At 32.4% G+C, this 13535-nt stretch overlaps 1 protein-coding gene across 1 annotated transcript in view; it reads left to right on the forward strand.

Annotated features, from left to right (window-relative positions):
• Positions 1-13535, forward strand: part of ADGRL3 (adhesion G protein-coupled receptor L3) — a 566410-nt gene that overhangs the window by 82274 nt on the left and 470601 nt on the right. The window lies entirely within an intron of this gene.

Genomic DNA, 13535 nt, shown 5'->3' on the forward strand with positions numbered 1-13535 from the left:
CCTCTCCATTCTCTATATCTGTCATTTGATCCTCTTCTTTATCCACTCTGTTTATTACATCTAATAAACTCTTCATCTCAGATAATGTGTTCTTTATTTCTGGCTGGTTCCCTTTTATTATTTCCATTTCCATTTTTATGTTTTATCTCTTTGTTAAAGTTCTCACTGAATTCATCTATACTTACCCTAAGTTCATTGAGCATCTTTATAATCAGTGTTTTGAACTCTGCATGTTAGATTCTTGACTCCATTATTCCTGGATCTTTGTTCTGTTTTCTCATGTGGTTTCTGCTTCTTTATCTTCCCATTTTGGCTGCCTTTCCATGTCTGTTTCTATATACTAAGCAAAGCTCCTAAGTCTCCTGGTCCTATTAGTGCAGGTTTGTATAGTAGGTGTCCAGTGGTGGAGTCCTGAGAGGAGTTCAGCTGCAGGCCAAGTTTAGCCCTACCCTGTGCCCCTCAGGGGCCACCAGTTAAGATCCTGTGCTTATGGTTACCTCAAGAGGCCACGCCAGAAACCGAGGCCAGCTGCCACCAGTGTGAGTCTTGGAGCTGCTCAGCAAGGATTACCTGACTAGGCAAGGACACACCTAGATGTGGTTTGGGTGGGGCCATGAGTTGGAGGAGGCAGAGTTTCAGGGAGTCCTCTGGGCAGAGAGACCTCTGTTATCCAGTTTGATGAGGTCTAAGCTATGGTGGCACTGAGTCTACGCACTGGGAAGAGGGATGGAGGGCTCAACAGAGGAATAATGGATACCACGGGCACTTCTGTACAAAGAATGTCTCTCCTCTGCTCTCAATCCAACAACTCAGTGTTCCCCTGTAAGTCTCTGATGTTCCCTGAGCAGCTGATCTGATGCTGAGGCTCAGAGCAAGCAGGTCCATCACCGTGAAAGTCCACTCTGAAAGGCGCCTTTAAGAGACCTCTGCAACTGCCATTGCCGTAGCTTCAGTCTGACTCAGCCACTTGGGACTGGGCTGCCTTCACCCCATCCTACCTTCTACTATTGCAGATTGATTAATTATTTCTCTCTGTAGTTGTAGTGTTCTGTTCTTCTAGATCTCAGGCAACTTTCCTTGCTGTTTGCTCTGTGTTTCTGTCACAGCTTTGATTTGGTCACAAGAGGAATAAACAAAGCCTCTATCATCTACACCATTTTTTTTTTCCTCCCCTGTTTATGTTGGTTTTAAATCAAGCCTTGGAACTTCACTTATAACATAAAGTTACACCAGGTATCATTGTCATGGTTGTCAGTCATGAAGTTTTCAGGTAATTTCAGTTATAAAATTGCCCAAAAGGATAAAAAGGCAGTACTATTCAATTCCAATTATAAAGCCTCTGTAGATAATGAAAATTCAACAAATATTAAAAAGGTTTGAAGGTAGCTTGATTAATCGTCAGTTTGATTTTTGAAGTTAAACTAAGTATGATAAAGTCACAAATAATTCTACTTTGAAAATATATTTGCTTTTTCTTAGTATCATTCAAAGTAATTTCAGTTTCTTTTTTGGAAAAATTATTTTAATTACAAAATTAACTAGTAATGCTGATTGGGATTAGATTTTGAAGTCTTTAAAAATCTCACTTGGGAGATTTTTTTCCCTGGTTGTTTTCAACTTTTTATGTAATTTAAAAAGCGTTTTCTTGGCTCCTAGCACCTCCAAGATTATCATTCCTGGGTAATTCACCTAAGGAAGTCTGTGGTCTTGCCCCTCACCTAAACAAGCATGAGTAAAATGTGTGATTGGTATCAATTCAGATGCATCAGGAAATATGTGATGCTAGGTAGGAATTATTCAGAAGGGAGGTAATGAAGACTTTCTGTTTATGGCATGATTCTCTCAATGTGAAGTTTGTTTGACTATTTCAGTGTATAGCTGTATCCTAGATCTTCATCTCATTCCATTCAATCGACTAATCATACCTAGCTAAACATTCCTTGTGTTTATGTAAAATGTTGTCCTCATACAGGCTGCTATACCAAAAGTCCCATAGATAGCATCTAATAAACAACAGATATTTAATTTGAAGTAGACACCTATAATATTCTGAATTCTTTTAACTGTAGCTTGCTTGCCTTTACTAATTTCTATTTCTCTTAGAAATAAAGAACTCAGTCCTTGATTATTGTCATAAATGTCATATTGTAAAGTAAATGTTGATTTTTTGAATATCTTTTTAAATAATAGCTATGTGTATTCGACTTATTGCAGTTAATATTTATGATAGAAAATTGAGATTTTTATGTGTTTTTTATTTCTGAAGAGCAAAGTAAAGGATCTATTTTTCAAAGCAGATATATTTAACAAATCGTATACATGGAGAGTATGCAATCGATGTTTTAGTTTTAATTATCTCATTTCAAGCAATTGAATTGTTTTCCAAACTAGTTGCATTATCATAATTATTTATACTTAGCTTAATTTCAGGCTAATAGATTTTATTTCCTATCGAACATATCGATGGCGGCAAACATTATCTTTTTCAAAGCCTATTGGAAATGAACTCCAATCAAATCCTTTGTGGGATCTCCAGGAAGAGGTTAACTCAAGGACACTTCACAAGAAAATGATTCTGTGTAAAACATCAGTCTATTTCATGGTTAAATGATATGCTGTCCTAAAACCAAAAATAGCAATGTTCATTAAATCCAAATTTGTTCCTAAACATTAATAGATACTTATTAGATTATAGCATTATCTGAAAGACAATTAGATGAGATTTTTGCTCTAAAGAATTTTCTTATTAAACGTACCTTCCTAGATTACTTGTTTTTTAATGTAGCATCAAATTATATTTGAACTATAATTTTAAGGAGATATGTGTTTTACTTAAGCAATAAAAATATTCTTTGTTAATGTTTCAACTAATGTTTAAAGATTTAACATTTCATTGCATGAAAAGTGTTATAATGTTTATAATAAAATGACTGAATGTAAATAGGTCTTTGCTCTCGTGTTCTGGTGCTCTGGCGCGCTCTCTCCCTCTCTTTCTCTCCCTCTCTCCCTCTCTCCCTCTCTCCCTCTCTCCCTCTCTTTCTCCCTAGCTCCCTCCTTCTCTCTCTCTCTCTCTCTCTCTCTCTCTCTCTCTCTCTCTCTCTCTCTCTCTCTTTGTGGAGAAGTGAGAGACTTGAATGAAAGTTCTAGTGGAAATGTAGTTTTATCCCTATTTCCAATTTGATTTAACTTTCTCCTGTATCTTTTGTACCTGTCCTATTTTTTTTCTATTTTCTGTCCTGATTTATTTTTCCTTTCATCCTGACAAAACATATAACTGTGATATTTCTACAACTTGAAAAATTGTTGTCTTGACTTTCTTCAAATAATCTATATCTTAAATCACAATCTGGACTTGTAGGTGACTGTAAACTCCTACCATACTAACTGGCAAATATTTTTACTGACACTGCTAGCCTAAGGTATTTTTCTTTTCTCTCCATTATCTCTTATATACCACAACCAATTTAATCTTCTAAAAGCATGATGTTTCTGATGCACCTTCTGATTCTATCCTCTTTTTCATTTAGCCATTTACAAACTCCTATCAAATGTTCTTCTGTCCCACTCACCACCAAATGTAATCTCATTTGCCATTTGTAACCCTAAAGTGGAATATAAAACCCTTCATTAAATGTAAACAAGGATTTTTCTCACTTATTAAATGCCTACTCTTGCCAGGAGTCTTTACAGTTTTTACACACACACACACACACTCACACACTCACTCACTCACGCACTCACGCACTCACACACTCACACACTCTCTCTCTCTCTCGCTCTTTATTTAAGTCTGGTGGAATAAATATTAATTTCAGATGTGAACAAAGCTGCCTGTGGTCATACAGATCACAGCTTGAAGAGAGAGGACTTAAATGCCTTTTCTCACTTCAAAGTTCATGTCATACCTTCTATTCATGGTATTTCTGATGGCTTTGATGTATACAATGTTTAATACTTAATGACAGGAGCTTAAAATTTTTTTATTCAATTTATAGGGATGACATTGTTTAATCATATGTATATTGTATCCTATGTTCGCCACCCTAAGTTTTAAGAATATATACAAAAATAAATGACTAAGACAAACATGGCCACATCCAGTTCTAGGTCAAGGTAAATACATACTTAGTGCATATAAAAATTCTTCCAGGTTATATTTGACTTGAATATGTTATAAGATATACATCTGTACAGATAAGTAGTCCAATTATAGTCCGTTATTTAGTAATAATGAACTGACAAATTGATAACAAAAACATTATATCTCTAAGTGTTGTAATTCTCTGGAATCAATATTTGATCTCAAATAGCATAATAGCTGCTAAGCAGTGTTACGCAAGTTAGAACCCTGACAAAATATCATAATGTGAAAATGCAAAGGCTGCATTATTTTTGTGTGGTGTCATGTTAGGTACAATCTAAATAGCAGTTTATTAATTTAATGATTCACTTAATACCTCCATTTCAGTTGATACCCCTATTAACTTAGGCTCTTTGTTTCAAACCAAAGATCATTTACACAAATTAAATTTGGAATAAAATGTTCAAGTGTTTAGGAACAATATAGAGGATTATAAAAATTTTTGGCATATACTCCCTATAAATATTTACCTTCAATCTTAAAAGACAGTACTTGTGGTATTTTTATATATTTATATAATTTGTTCCTTTAACTATCACAAAATTATTTAAATATTACAAAATGCAAGGTTTGAAATTAACCAAATTGAATTCAGGTTCCTTTATATAGCCCTCAAAATCCTTCTTATTCTTCTATTCTGCCTCAATGGAACATCTATATCATTTCATACTGCTGCTTACTTACTCAGTAAACCTGACAAACCTATTGAAGTTTTGTGACAGGCTCTGTTTTTACCAGTTTTTCACCTTTCTTTATAACTCTTTTTTTCCTTCGTTTTTCTTTTTTTGAAATTTTTAATTTATTATTATTATTATTATTAATTATTATTATTATTAGTGACATTGGATAACAAAATCCAGTAAGTTTCAGGTGTATAATTTAACAGTAAGGCATATATGTATATTGCATTGCTTGTTCCCTTCCATAATTAGATTTCTTTCTGTCACCACATATTTGACCCCTTTTACCCCATCTACCTTCCAACTTCCCCCTCCTCCCCCCACCCTCTAGTAATCACTAGTTTATTGTCCATGTCCATGAGTTTCTGTTTGCCCTGTTTATTTTAGGTTTACATTTCACTATAAGTAATATCATGTGGTTTTCAACTTTGTTCATAATAACTCTTAACCCAGAATGTTCCTCCTTCAAATACAGTTTATTGAAATCATACACATTCTTCAAATTCTAGCACAATTGTCATTCTCTTCTTGCAGGTCTTCCAAACTTTGTTATTTTCTCTATTTTTAAAATTCTACTTGTAACTGTATTTGGACTTATATTTTTATTTGTATTTCCTGCATTATCTCTTCTCCTTTTCTTCCTCATCCTTCTTTAATGCAAGAATTAGCTATAAATATCTCATATACTCTCTATGACTAAACCCAGTTTACATTGTTGAATTAAATAATGATCTCTTGGAACACTATACCACAGAAACACATGTGGTTTGATTGAATTCAGTATTTCTTGAAAATGTTAACCAAGATGACTGAGAATTTATCCTCTATGAATCTTCAAAGATATCTGACAGTATTTAAGAAGGTATTCATTACTGTAACTTTCAACTTCTTATTGCTACTAGACTCAATAGTTAAATATTTTTCAATAGTTATTTACTATAATGTACTTTGACTCCATAAATACTGAAAAGAGAGATCCTTGAACCTTATTGAAATAAGAAACTTTAATAAGCTTATTTAAGTAATGAGCTTTGGTTTCAGAGTCAAAATGCTAAGAGAAAGTGTTTAAATTTTTTTTAAATGGTATGATCAATAGTAGGACCCAAACTAATAGTGCTTTCTAATTTCATAGTATACTTAACTGTACTAACATGTAAAATAATTAATACACATAATTACTTTAGCAAACAACAAGAAAATTTTAAAATAAAATTATAGTTTTAGGTTTCAGATATTGTAAGTTATAACCTGTTTAAAACATCTAAACTTCTCTAAAGCTCATTTTGCTTCTAGACAGTGATCATCACACCAAATATTTTGAAATATTATAGAATCATGATAGAAAGAAGTTGTAAGTCATCTAATTTTTCATTTTTTTTCCTTAGAGTTAATATAACATAACATAATATAACATAGAGCTCCTATTTATACCGGAAGTAGTAGTCTACGTAGAATTGCTTTGGAAAGACAATTAAAGTCTCTTCCTCTACCTCTTCCTCTTTTTTTTCTTTCTTTCTTTTTCTTTTATAAATAGCTATAATTTTCCTATATGGAGTATGAGAAAAATAAACATATTAACTGGAAAATTCCTGTCTTATAAGTAGAAATGGGATTATAGGACCGTATGCTAATTATTAAAATAATGTTACATGGCATTTTATACATTTGGCATGTGCAAAATATGTAAAAAAAAGTAGACCTCAAGCAGGATGATATGAAATAAAATTTGTAGTTTGCAGAATTTGTGATGTCAACATTTAATAGTCGGAAAAATCTAACAATATTATAAAGAAGATATAATACCTTATCTAGGTTATTATGCAGGTGAAGGTATAAAAATATGTAGTTTACTTTGGAAAAATATTAATGGTAAGTTATCTTACAGAAACATGACTAAGAATAGCTAAAATGAAGATAACAAATCCAAGATGAATGGCTTTCAAATTCTAATATTAGTCTTGAGAGTATAGAAAGGAAGTAAATATAAAATAAAAATAGAAGCTTCAGACATGATTTGAGAAGAAAGATATATAAAAACTTTAACAGGAAAAACAAATTATGACACCAGAGTTTAAAGTGAGAGTTTCCCCAAGGTAAAATCAATGTCTTAAATTTAGAACTATTGTTTCAGCTATAACAAAAAATATCAAATCTTTTTAGAGTATAATAGTGCTAGATCTGAATTAAATTTAGTCTAAATATAATACATAGGGATTTTTATATAGTTTACAAGGAAGAAAAATTAGTTACATAAAACATTTGTAACACAGCTTTTCATGTTGTGGGTTTTTTTTTAACTTTTAGGGAACTTGACTCAAATAACACAGTTTATTATAATCTAAAATATTAATGATATAAATTAGGACACTTTAATCAACCTTAATTTTTAATTTTGAATATTGTGGAGTAGTGAAGTTAGGTAGTTTTGTTTGAGGACATATAAACTTTAAGTACTTAATCAAGAACTGCACTAGAAATACACTCCCTCTAAGCTTTGCCTAGAGTAACACACAAAACTATTATCATCACCATTGTGGTAATCTTTGATAAAAGATAGAATAATTTTTAAAGCATTGGTGTGTTGATTTATTAATGGAAATTAGCATAAGTAATAAAGTATGTTTATAATATACTTTATGACATAAAGTATATTATAAATAAGACAAACATACTGAAAGTCCTTTTTTATGAAATCTCATATTGTTTTGGTATGCATTGTTTGCCTATAGAATTCTCAAGGAGAATAAGCATATCTAGATACTTGTGTTATTAGTTTCCTAAACATGTAAGTGAGAGTGGTGAGTGGGGCATATAGCCTATCTCTCATTCTGAAGGAATAAAGGAAACAAAAGAATTTGACAAATGACAGACATTTACTGATAGACATTCACGATCACTTGGCAATCTCTACATAAGACAGTGATTTATGATATCTCTAATCTTAAGGGAAAACAACCTGCAAGGCCAATATTGTTTTTTCTCTTATAGTTGAGGAAACTGAGACAGAGAGGTATCCAAATTTGCCTAGCACCAGAATAGTAGGTCGACATGATTTTAAATCTGTTGCTGATATACACAAAAGAAAATCTGACAGTTTTTTACTTTGTTTTTCTATAACATCTCACATAACATACCACATTTTGTGCAATACTTGAATTATTGGTGAGCATACTTTTGGCATTCGTATTTCACAGCAAGTGTTTTTAAAATGGTGATCACATTGTAGACTTATAGCCATACTCTCCATTTTGCCCTGTAGTGTTAGCACAGAGATTTGTACATAGAGAAGGCTAAATAAATTTTATTGGAGATGGAAATATATTTTCGAATTGACTTGTTAAATGCTTTATCTCTTTAGTAAGTTTTCTTTTTATAAGTAATTATCTTGTCATAACTAAATGAGTTCTTAATGCCTCTTGGTTTTTATTCACTTTGCATTTGAAGAGCTATATTTCAGAAATGAGTTGAGTGAAAATCCCTTTTATATGAAAACTGATTTGGTGAAATTAATGACAACACATAAATTAGAAAATAAATTATTCCAGAATGTGTTCTTTTTTCTTTTAATGTTAGTATTCAAGGAGTAGAAGGTAATCTTTCATTAGGCTATAAGCAATCTTGTCTTTCGATTATCTTTAAAATTTATGTAGTTTAATTATTGGAATTTTATTATATATGCCCCCAAATTAGCCCATTTTTGAGAGGCTGTGGGTGAGAGGTACGCAGTTTGTGGGGCTGGAGTGTGAGAACATGTCACCCTCCTAAAATAATAGCTTCTATTCTAAATTTCTTTCCCCACCTCTATTTATAATAACTATGAAAATAAATTCCTATGCCCAAATCAAATGTAAAATATCTCATTAGAAGTAGCTTTATGCCCTGCTGTGATATCTTAAAATAAACCATTATTATAAATAATAGATATGTAATTTCTTATCCTTTCTATAAGGTAACTTTCTCCCATTGCTTCATGAATGTGAAAATATATATCTTATGAAACAAACTATTCTGGTTTTCACTAAAGCCACACTTCACAATAGCAATACTTATATTTCACTCTGGAAATAATTTCCCCTGAACTTTCAAAGGGTACAATGCTATAATTAGGCTGTTTACTTTTCAAACATTTTTTTTTCTTTCTTTTCGTCCTTCCACTCCTACCTATACTGTTCCAGGTTCTCCATTTTTTATAATCAAATGACATATTTAAGAAAGGCCTACCTCTTTCATGGAAATTTGCTACATTTTACCCTTCTTTTGTACAATTAGAACTCTTAATTCCATTTCTTGTTTATTTCTCCTATATAGAGAGAAAAGAGCACTGATGTTCGAATCAGACATTTGGTTTGAAATTCTTGCTGTGTAACATGTCAGATTTTCCTCCTCTGTAAACATAAGACAATATTATCTGCTCTATAGATGTGTATGGCGAATTAATTCAGAAAATTGTGTAAAATCTAGAACATTGCTTGGCATATGATAGGTACTAAAGAAATTTTAATTCTTCTTTACCTGTAACTTCTTTTTCTGTGTTGTGTTTTTTTCACTATACCATGTGAGTTGTGAGTAAAATTGTTTTACTTCATTTACATTTTCAATAATATTGACTATGGTAGATATTTAGTATAAGTTTTTGAAATAATGAATAAATAATTTACCTAGATGGCTAGTCACAATTTTTCCAGTGGCTAAATGGTTCTCTATATGTTTATCTTATATATATTTATATGTGTTTGTGTGTGTGTGTGTCTATATGTGTATACACAATTACTGATGCCAATTTTTGACACATGTACTCAATGGTCATAGAGGACGAAGGAAAGAGACAGTAATTGAATGTCGAGGGTGGGTGGGTATTGTTTACTTGTTTATCTATCAATCAATTTAAGTATCCTTCTTTAAGTATTCATTAATTGTTATGTGCATGTTCAATAATGTAAATTTATTTCAAAATTTAATTTTGAAAAGCATTATGCACTCGCGACAAGAATGATTTCTAATTTTTTTTAGGTAAGTCAGAATGTGAAGGAAAACATGAAATAAATTGTTGCACATGATTCCTTTCCATATTTTATTTTTTTGCATGATAAAGCATTTTTTAATGGTGAAAACTTAATGGATCATTAATGTTTCTGGAAGTTAACTTTTAATGGACAAACTGGGGTTTTCAGGTGGAATGATCCAATTTATTTTCTCATAGGACTAGTTCCTATAGCCACAGTACCAGATCTAGTTGTTTATTTATTTTTTTTCCGTTTTTTAGAAGTTTATCAAAGTAACATTGGTTAATATAATTAAATAATTTTCAGGTGTACATTATAATTTGACATCCATATATTCTATTGTGTGATTATCATTCAGAGTCTAGTTTCCTTCAGCTACCATATACTTGATCCTCTTTATCCACTTCACCCTCCTCCAACCTCCTTATATTTGACCTCCTTTACCCTGTCTTCCTCTTTTCTCCTCCTCCATCCCCTACCCTCTGGTAATCACTAGTCCATTGTCCATGTCCCTGAGTCTCTGTTTGTCTTGTTTATTTGTTGCTTTTAGGATTATATCCAACATATAAGTGATATCATGTGATTTTCAACTTTTTATTCCGGCTTGTTTTGCTTAGCATGATTATCTCAAGGTCCATCCATATTGTTACAAATGGCATCATTTCATCTCTTCTTATGGCTGAGTAATATTCCATTGTATATATATACCACTGCTTCTTTAGTCAATCATCTATCGTAGGACACTTCAGTTGCTTCCATGTCCTGGCCACTGTGAATGATGCTGCTATGAACATCAATGTGCAAATATCTTTTTGAATATGGATTCTCAAGTCTTTGGGGTAAATACCCAGTAGAGGGATTGCTAGATCATATGGTAGATCAATTCTTAGTTTTGTGAGGAACCTTCATACTGTTTTCCATACCGGCCGTATGAATTTGCAGTCCTATCTGCAGTGTATGAGGGTTCCATTTTCTCTGCATCCTCTCCAACATTTGTTATTACTTGTTCTGTTGATTATACCTAGTCTAACAGGTGTAAGATGGTATCTCATTGTGGTTTTGATTTGCATTTCCATGACAACTAGTTAGGTGGAGCATCTTTTCATATATCTGTTGGCCATTTGTATGTCTTCTTGGGAGAAGTATCTGTTCAGGTCATCTGCCCATTTTTTAAATGGGTCGTTTGTTTTTTTCCTTGTTATTGAGTCGTATGAGTCCTTTATATATTTTGGATATTAGCCCCTTATCGGAGGCATTGTTTGCAAATATATTCTCTCATTCAGTTTGTTGTCTCTGTTACAGTCTAGTTTCATTCTTTTGCAGATGGCTTTCCAGTGTTCCCAGCACCATTTATTAAAGAGAATTTCCTTTATCCACTGTATGTTTTTGACATTTTTGTCGAAAATTATTTGCCTGTATAAATATGGGTTTATTTCTGGACCCTCAATTCTGTTCCACTGGTCTGTGTGTCTATTTTGCTGCCAATACCATTTTGATTACTGCCACTTTGTAGTATAATTTGAAATTGGGCAGAATGATGCCTCCAGCCTCATTCTTTTTTCTCAGGATGGCTTTGCAATTTGGGGTCTTTTGTGCTTCCATACAAATCTGATAATTTTTTTTGTTCGATTTCTTTAAAAAATGCCCAAGGGATTTTTATGGGGATTGCATTAAATCTGTATGATGCTTTAGGTAATATGGTCATTTTATCTATGTTGATTCTTCCAATCCAAGAACACAGAATATCTTTCCATTTCTTTGTATCTTCTTCAGTTTTTTTTTAATAAGGTCTTGTTGTTTTCATTATATAGGTCCTTCACATGTTTCGTTAAATTTATTCCTAGGTATTTTATTCTTTTTGTTGCAATTGCAAAAGGAATTATTTTTTCCACTTCTTTTTCTGACACTTCATTATTAGAGTATAGGAATGCTATGGATTTTTGCACATTGATTTTGTATCCAGAGACTTTACTGTATTTGCTTATTGTTTCTAGTAGTGTTCCTATGGAATCTTTAGGGTTTTCTATATAGAGAATCATGCCATCCACAAATAGTGGCAGTTTGATTTCTTTGTTTCCTATTTGAATGCCTTTTATATCTTTCTCTTCACTGATTGCACTTGCTATGATGTCCAATGTTATATTGAATAACAGTGGCAATAGTGGACAGCCTTGCCTTGTTCCTGATCTTAATGTTTTTAATTTTTTACCATTAAGTATAATGTTGGCTGAGGGTTTGTCATATATGCCCTTTATTATATTAAGGAATGTTCCTTTTATACCAATTTTGTTAAGTGTTTTGATCATAAATGGATGCTGTATCTTGTCGAAGGCTTTTCCTGCATCTATTGATATGATCATATGATTCTTATTTTTTAATTTGTTTATGTGGTATATCATATTAATCGATTTGCATATGTTGAACCATATATGTGCCCCTGGGATGAAGCCCACTTGATCATGGTGTATAATCTTTTTAATATGTTGCTATGTTCTGTTTGCTATTGTTTAAAAATTTTGCATCTGTGTTCATGAGAGATATTAGTCTGTAGTTTTCTTTTTTGCGTGTTATCTTTACCAGGTTTGGGTATCAGAGTAATATTGGTCTCATAAAATGAGTTGAGAAGTATTGTCTCCTCTTCAATTTTTTGGAAGAGTATGAGGAGAATAGGTATTAAATCTTCTTTGAATGTTTGGTAGAATTCACTGGTGAAGCTATCTGGTCCTGGATTTTGACTTTTTGGTAGGTTTTTGATCATAGTTTCAATTTCCTAACTGCTGATTTTTCTATTTAGATTTTTCAGATCCTCTTGATTCATTCTAGGAAGGTTGTATTTTTCTAAATACTGGTCCATTTCTTCTAGGTTATTAAATTTGTTATTATATACCTTTTCATAGTAATCTTGTATAATCTTTTGTATTTCTGTGATGTCAATCATAATTTCCCCTCTTTCATTCTGATTTTGTGTATATGTGTCCTTTCTGTTTTTTCTTTAGTGAGTCTAGGCTGCGCTTTGTCAATTTTATTAATCTTATCAAAGAACCATCTCTTTGTTGCATTAATTTTTTCTATCGTCTTCCTGTTTTCAATTTTTATTTCATTTATTTCTGCTCTAATTTTGACGATATCTTTTCTTTTGCGACTTTAGGCCTCATTTGTTCTTCCTTTTCTCGTTTTCTAAGATGAAGCATTAGGTTGTTTATTTGGGCTCATTCTTGTTTTCAGAGATAGGCCTTTAATGATATGAACTTCCCTCTTATAACTCCCTTTGCCGTGTCCTACAAGTTTTGATATGTTGTGCTATCATTATTATTTGTTTCTATGTATCTCTTGATCTCTCTTTTTATTTCTACCCTGACCCAGTTATTCTTCAGTAGCATGTTGTTTAATCTCCATGTATTTGTGGTTCTTCCTGATTTCTTTTTTTTGCAGTTGATCTCTAGTTTCAAAGGATTGTGATCAGAGAATATGGTTGGTATGATTTCAACCCTCTTATATTTGTTGAGGCTATCTCTGTGTCCCAGTATGTGGTCGATTCTTGAGAATGTTCCATGTGCACTAGAGAAGAATGTATAAGCAGCCGATTCGGGATGGAAGGCTCTGTATATGTCGATTATGTCCAATTGGTCTAAAGGGTCATTTAAGGATGGGATTTCCTCATTGATTTTCTGTTCGGACGGTCCGTCCATATCCGACAGTGGGGTATTTAGG

The sequence above is a fragment of the Pteropus alecto genome, unplaced genomic scaffold, assembly GCF_000325575.1.
Source record: "Pteropus alecto unplaced genomic scaffold, ASM32557v1 scaffold57, whole genome shotgun sequence".
NCBI lineage: Eukaryota > Metazoa > Chordata > Mammalia > Chiroptera > Pteropodidae > Pteropus > Pteropus alecto.